Source organism: Hyperoodon ampullatus (genome assembly GCF_949752795.1).
Source record: "Hyperoodon ampullatus genome assembly, chromosome: 18".
NCBI classification, from domain to species: Eukaryota; Metazoa; Chordata; class Mammalia; order Artiodactyla; family Ziphiidae; genus Hyperoodon; species Hyperoodon ampullatus.
In genome coordinates, this window is record NC_136931.1 from 57,299,573 (window position 1) to 57,307,473 (window position 7,901).

Below are 7,901 nucleotides of genomic sequence, written 5' to 3' on the forward strand. Positions count from 1 at the left end.
AGCTCAACGAATTGAGACGTGATTTAGCCTCATCATTCCTTCTCTACTGGGACTGGGGCCCTTGTCCTTTATTTCTCTTCCTAGGGTTCTTTTCCCTTGATCCAATAATGATGTATCCAGCTTAAAAACAGTGAGTCCTGCTTATAAGGAAGAAAAAAAAAAGTGGAAATTTGCCATGGAGTGGCTGTCCCATAATTGAATTTCCAAACTCTGGGTGTGTGAGTAACTCACGACAACAAATATATTTCTGAGCATCGGCACTGTTGTAGACACAGGATATGCTGGTGAACAAAACATGCAAAGTAGTGGCCCTTCACAGGATGGATTCAGAACAGATGCTCCTCAGCAAAGCATCAGAAATGGATTCTTCTTCAACTCGGAGTGCAGCTCCCTTCCACTTCTTGTGAACTGCACATCCTATCATGGCAGTCATGGCGTCTTTCCCAGTGAAATCATCCGTCTGGGTTCCCGAATGGGCTGCCCAGGCCTGCCCTGAGGACCAGGTGCTGAACTCACCTTTCAGAGGCTGGCATTCCAGGTAAATGAAAACGTTAATGGGATAGGGAATTCCTGGTTGCCCTCTTTAAGAAGGCCATACCAGCGTCTATCCTCTACCCCTCTACCCCTCGCGTTCATAAAAACTATAGCTAACAGTTATTAAGTGTGCTGTTTGCCCAACAGTCACCGTATCATTTATTTAGCACTCTCCAGTGCTCCATCTTTGTGTATTTTAGGCAAACATTTGTATACATTTGAAGGCTAATTCCTTTCTCCTTAGTACAGGTAACCACCTACTGTACGCAGTTGTATGTGTCTGTCAAATGAGTGTTCCAACATCAGGGTTTGGAGTCTTAGTGGGTTGCTCTACCTTGTGTGTCTCAATGTTGGAGAACTGGGGTCGGTGGTGGTTGTGTTAGTTGGCTGGGGCTGTCATAACAAAGTACCACAGACATTTCTTTCTCGCAGTTCTGGAGGCTGGAAGTCTGAGATCACAGTGTCAGCAGGGTTGATTTCTTCCAAGGTCTCTCCTCGGCTTGAAGATGGCCATCTTCTCCCCGTGTCTTCACATTATACCAGTTATATTGGATTAGGACCCACCGTAATAACTTCACTTAAACTTAATCACCTCTTTGAAGACCTTATCTCCAAATACAGTCACATTCTGAGGTACTGGAGGTTATGACTTTAACATATGGATTTGTGGGGAACACAGTTAAGCCCATAACAGTGTTATTTGTCAGTGAATGCCATTCAAGTTTATATTGGGCTAACTGATGGATCTGTCTGGTCGTCAGTGAATGGTAGTGTCTTTTCCAGGTTTGGCAGTTAACAAAGGGTCATATGGTCAGTATCTGGGGAGGCCCACGTGTGTCTGTGTTGAGAAGCTGGAGCTTTGGAGGCCCAGGATCCCTGGGCCACTGGGACAGACAATGAATGTTACTTTCTCTTCAGTCCTTCAAGTGAGTCCCTCTTTAGGAAAATACATGTATACATACACACACACAAACACATGTATTTTCTGTAAAAGTAGTTGCTCCCTTGGGGACAAAGATAAGAAATAGCCACTATAGGGAAGAGGAAAGATTCCGTTTATGGAAAGTGCTTTAGGCTGAAAAATGAAGTAGAAGCTCTTCAGCTGTTCCTTCCTCAGTGGAGGACCATGGATGCTCGTTGAAAGAGTTGATTTTTGAAGGAATATACCCTGGATGCCTCTAAGAAGCTTCATTCACTCATTTCTGCCCCTGAGTAGCACTGCATTTGGGCTGTGCACATTTTCCTTTAATGGTGTTGCAAAGAGTCAGATATGAAGGTCCTGGGTCCTCAACCTCAAGTCCTGATATTTGAGATACAGGATGGGAGGTGAGGGGCCCTGTGATCTGGGAGGATGCAGGAAAGTCACAGAAGCGCATCATCAGAGAATAATTTGTGGCCATGTTTGATGGAAGATGAGATCAAGATGATCCAGGAAGTTGGTGACTTACCCCAGAAATCTTTCACCCAGGCTCCAGGGTTTGGGCTGTAGAAAGCCGTGGAAGTGCTAGCCTCAGTTCTGCTGCTCTTGGGGCAAGCATGGAGCCTGAGGTTTGTGTGTTTCTATCTTTTAAAAAAATTTTAATTGAGATATAGTTGATGAACAGTATTATGTAAGTTTCAAGTGTGCAGCATAGTGATTCACAATTTTTAAAGGTCAACTCCATTTATAGTTATTATAAAATATTGGCTCTATTCCCTGTGTTATACAATATATCCTTGTAGCTTATTTATTTTATACATAGTAGTTTGTACCTCTTAATCTCCTACCCCTATCTTGCCCCTCCCCACTTCCCTCTCCCCACCGGTAACCACTAGTTTGGTCTCTGTATCTGTGAGTCTGCTGCTTTTTTGTTATATTCGCTAGTTTTATTTCTTAGATTCCACATATAAGTGATATACAGTATTTGTCTTTCTCTGACTTATTTCACTTAGCATAACACCCTCAAAGTCCATGCATGTTTTTGCAAATGGCAAAATTTCATTCTTTTTTATGGCTGAGTAGTATTCTATCATATATATATACACCAGCTCTTCTTTATCCATTCATCTGTTGATGGACACTTAGTTTCCTTCCATATCTTGGCTATTGTAAATAGTGCTGCTGTGAACATAGGGGTACATGTATCCTTTTGAGTTAATGAGTTCATTTTTTAGATATATACCCAGGAATGAAATTACTGTGTCATATGGTAGTTCTATTATTAGTTTCTTTTTTTTAAATTGAAGTATAGTTGATTTACAATGTTGCGTTAGTTTCAGTCATACAGCAAAGTGATTCAGTTCCATATAGGAACTTTTCCATTATAGGTTATTACAAGATATTGAATATAGTTCCCTGTGCTATACAGTAGATCCTTGTTGTTTATCTGTTTTATATGTAGTAGTGTGTATCTGTTAATCCCAAACTCCTAATTTATTCCTTCCTCTCTCCCCGCTGTTTTTAGTTTTTTGAGAAACCTCCATACCGTTTTCCACAGTGGTTGAACCAATTTGTGTGTGTTTTTATCTTTGTGGAAGAAAGTGGTTTCATGTACCACAGTGTTATAAGGGATGGTTTCAGAAGTTCAGGTTTTGCGTCTGTGACTACATGGCCATCCTCCAAGGGAGCTCTGGGTAGTAAACTCCTTTAAGGAAGTAACAAGGAGAGCTAAGTTTTATTCTGAGGGTATCTGGTAAGGGAATACAACCATTGTTAAGGTCATGTGCTTGGAGAAAGGCAGACCTGGGTGCAGATTGTAGTTCTAACACATAGAGTATGTTCCTGAGCGAGATATTTAATCCCAAAGCCTTAATGAGAAATACATATATTTGGTCACTGCCTCTGGTTCCTGACACAGAGGTCATGAAACCCTTGTAATTTCCTGAGCGATGGGGGTGATAGGAGCATCTTACACAGAGCTGTTAAATCCCTTGGAATTTCCTGGGTGATAGGAGTGTCTTTTGTTCTAATAAAGTGACCCTGGGTGGGCTCCTGAATGGGGCTGATCACCAGAAAGGCCAAATCATGATTAGAAGCATGGAACTCTCCACCCCATCCCTTATACTATGGGGAAGGGAGCGGGACTAGAGATTGAGTTAATAATCAATTATTCATTTAAATATATATATATGTACATATATATGTAGTCATTTATCTTTAAAATGTATCCATGAGTCAAGTGGGTCATTTTTTTAAAAAGTAAAGGCAGTATATATATATATATTTTTTTGTGTGTGTGTGTGTGTGTGTGGTACGCGGGCCTCTCACTGTTGTGGCCTCTCCCGTTGCGGAGCACAGGCTCTGGACGCGCAGGCTCAGCGGCCATGGCTCACGGACCCAGCCACTCCGCGGCATGCGGGATCTTCCCAGACGGGGGCACAAACCCGTGTCCCCTGCATCGGCAGGCGGACTCTCAACCACTGCGCCACCAGGGAAGCCCTATTTTTTTTTTTTTTTTGGCGGTACGCGGGCCTCTCACTGCTGTGGCCTCTCCCGTTGCGGAGCACAGGCTCCGGACGCGCAGGCTCAGCGACCATGGCTCACGGGCCCAGCTGCTCCGCGGCATGTGGGATCTTCCTGGACCAGGGCACGAACCCGTGTCCCCTGCATCGGCAGGCGGACTCTCAACCACTGCTCCACCAGGGAAGCCCAAGGCAGTATATTTTTAATAATATATTTAATGATATATATATGTTTATCAAATGAGGAAGTTCCCTTTTGTTTGGGGGGTCCCCAAGACCCCCCTCAGGTTTGATAATTTGCTAGAAGAACTCACAGAACTCAGAAACCTTGTTATCCTCAAGGTTACATTTATTATAGAAAGGATAGAGACTAAAATCAGCAAGGGAAAAAGGAAAAGCCACACCCACAATGTGATTTAAGGTGGAGGCTGTGGATCCCATGGTGTCAGTGGACCTCTGCAGGGACTGGAGACTGAAGTGAAGCACGTGGGTGTCCTACCAGGCTGATGTGACCCAGCCCCAGTTAAGCCTCTGGACATCGGGGCTCAGGGAGCTCCCCTGGTTGGTGGTACTCCCTGCCTGCTGTCACACATTTATGCCAAGAAAGTAATGCTCACTACTACATATAAAATAGATAACCAACAAGGGCCTATGGTAAAGCCCAGGGAACTATACTCAATATTTTGTAATAACCTATAAGGGAAAAGAATCTGAAAAAGAATATATATATAAATATATATATATGAATGTATAACTGAATCACTTTGCTGTACACCTGAAACTATCACAACATTGTAAATCAACTATACTTCAATTTAAAAATCAGTAAAGGGAAAAAAAAAAGTCACTCTGCCCATGACTCCATCGTGGGAGGGCAGCTGGAAGCTCCATGTTGGCAACTTCCCTGGGCTCTGCCCTTCAAGCCTCTTCCCTTGGCTGATGTTCATCTGTATCCTTTAACTGTAATGAACCCTCACTTTCAGCAGAACAGCTTTCAGTGAGTTCTGAGCCCCTCTTGCAGTATTCCTCTTATGGAATATTGTCCCTAACTGCAGTAGCTCTGTGCTGCCTTTTGGATAATTTCTAGCTCACTAATTATCCCTCCAAGGCCTATACATAATCTTTTAACTTGTGTGGACACATACTACAGGCGTATATGTTTCTTTACTTTTTTTCTCAAATCTGCCTAATTTTCTCTTTATAGTTTCCTGTTCTTTTTTTTTTTTTTTTTTTCCCAAGGATTTTGACTTCATTATTGGGACTTCCCTGGCGGTCCAGTGGTTAAGACTTCACCTTCCAATGCAGGGGGTACAGGTGCAATCCCTGGTCAGGGAGCTAAGATCCCACATGCCTAGGGGCCGAAAAACCAAAACATAAAAGAACAGAAGCAATATTATAACAAATTCAAGGAAGACTTTAAAAATGGTTCACATAAAAAAATGGATTTTAACTTTATTATTAACTGTTGATTCTCTGGGCCAAGAATAGTGCTTGGCACACACTAGATGCTCCATAAATACCTTTGAATGAATATACAGTCAATATTTCTATGGGGTTTAGAGGTTTCTTATTTAATTCTTATTTTTCAAGGGAAGGATCATTTTAATCCCTATTTTATAAATGAAGAAAATGAGGTTTAAAAGCATTCATATGTGTAGGGCTTAAGGCCCCCTATACTTTCCTGTTCTGTAGACTTTTTTTTTTGGCTGTGCTGTGCAACTTGCAGGATCTTAGTTCCCCAACCAAGGATAGAACCTGGGCCCTCAGCAGTAAAAACGCAGTGTTCTAACCACTGGACTACCAGGGAATTCCCTAAAATACTTTATTCTTTATAACATTTTAAACACATTTATTAAACATGTCATCTCTTGTAATTCTGGCATCTCTTGTCTCTACATGGTGAATTCTGATCCACCAAGTCAGGGAAGGCCCTTGATGAATGTAATAATATGTTTTATTAATCTTGATATCACCCCCATGTGTATAGTGTTTGGCAAATAAGTACATATATGTAGAGTTATGTATATATAGTTCTTGGTTATAGAAATTTCTCATTTGTTGAATAAATAGAATTATGAATGTATAATTGCAGAATATCCCAATAGGGTTTTCCTTCTACTACAAGGTGTTTTTTTAAAAACTACTTGTATTAATGCAGCCTATTTGGTGAAAATAACAGAATAACTTCCTTTACATGCCTTCTTCCTTACATCAATAGAAGGGAAACACTTTATATTAAACAGGACCATGTTGTGACAGGAATCCCTGACATATGACGACATGGCTATGAAGTTCACGTGGGAGGAGTGGCAGCTCCTGGACCCTGATCAGAAGGACCCGTACCCAGATGTGATGCTGGAGAACCATAGCAACCTGATGTCTTGTGGGTGAGGACGTGTCCCCTGTGTCCCTCAGAGAATCTTCAGTCAGTGGCCATTTTTCTCAGCTGCTTAATGCTTCAGTATCTGCAATGCTGTCAAGGAGTAGATTCTCAGATCCTTCTCTGCTCCAGACAAGTGTATAATGTTCCCTCTCCTGAGAGAAAAGCCTCTCCTTTGCAGATGTGAAAACTTCCCTCAAAGGTAGCTTTCTCCCATCTTGACATCCCAGCCCAATTTGATGTGTCTAAGTCTTCTGTCATTTCCCGTGGACAGGGTGTCAAGCCTGCAGACCAGATGCATCCTCCAATTTGGAACGAGGGGAAGAACCATGGCCAATAGAAGATGAAAACCGCAGTTGAACCTGTTCAGGTGTGTAGCTGATAACCAGCAAGATGGGCGGCCAGGGAAGTCATGTTCTAGTCAGTAAGAGAAAGTCCCATGGCTGTGAGAGTGTTTGAGGATGTCTAAATAACTGCACCTCGTATCTATCTTCCCATATGAGAGCTTTTTCTTCACAGGTGTTTAAAGGGAAATAGACCCCCATTTCTTCCTCTGAGATCTGATCCCAGTGGTCCCTGTTTATTTTACATACATCTTGATTTTCTTTGTTGTTTACCTACTTTTCTTCTTAGGTTTCTTACATCTTCTCCTTTTTTTTGTCCTCTGTCACAGCATCTCTGCCTATTTCTTCCACCTACCTTGCTACAAGATTCTACCTTCCAGCTCTTACTCCAAAGATCTTTGAAGGGACCTCCCTGGTGGCGCAGTGGTTAAGAATCCTCCTGCCAGGGCTTCCCTGGTGGCGCAGTGGTAGCGAGTCCGCCTGCCGATGCAGGGGACACGGGTTCGTGCCCCGGTCCGGGAAGATCCCACATGCCGCGGAGCTGCTGGGCCCGTGAGCCATGGCCGCTGAGCCTGCACGTCCGGAGCCTGTGCTCCGCAACGGGAGAGACCACAACAGTGAGAGGCCCGCGTACCGCAAAAAAAAAAAAAAAAAAAAAAAAAAAAAAAAAAAAGAATCCTCCTGCCAGTGAAGGGGACACGGGTTTGAGCCCTGGTCCAGGAAGATCCCACATGCCACAGAGCAACTAAGCCCGTGTGCCACAACTGCTGAGCCCACGGCCGGAACTACTGAAGCCTGCGCACCTAGAGCCCGTGCTCAGCAACAAGAGAAGGCACCACAATGAAAGGCCTGCGTACCGCAATGAAGAGTAGCCCCTGCTCGCCACAACTAGAGAAAGCCCACACACAGCAACGAAGACCCACTGCAGCCAAAAATAAATAAATTTATTTTTTTAAAAAAGAAAAATTATCTTTGAATTCAGCAGTCTTCTAACTAGTGCATCTTCCTGCTTCGTTGGGAAATAGTGATTTCCCTTCCTGACATTTAACCCCACGTTAAATGCTGTACCCACACCATAACCTGATCTCTGTGTGTTTATATGGTTTCTTAGCTTCTTGCTATAGATTAAATGTTGGGGTCCCCCCAATCATGTGCTGAAACCCTAACCACAAGGTGATGGTATTAGGAGGTGGGGCCTTTGA

The 7,901-nt window shown here is 43.1% G+C and overlaps 1 long non-coding RNA gene across 1 annotated transcript; it reads left to right on the top strand.

Annotated features, from left to right (window-relative positions):
* The first annotated feature begins 475 nt into the window (after positions 1-475).
* Positions 476-7,129, top strand: LOC307066276. Its single transcript, XR_013811366.1, has 4 exons — positions 476-538; positions 6,219-6,362; positions 6,630-6,725; positions 7,029-7,129. It is a non-coding gene; the product is annotated as an uncharacterized lncRNA (long non-coding RNA).
* The last annotated feature ends 772 nt before the right edge of the window (positions 7,130-7,901 follow it).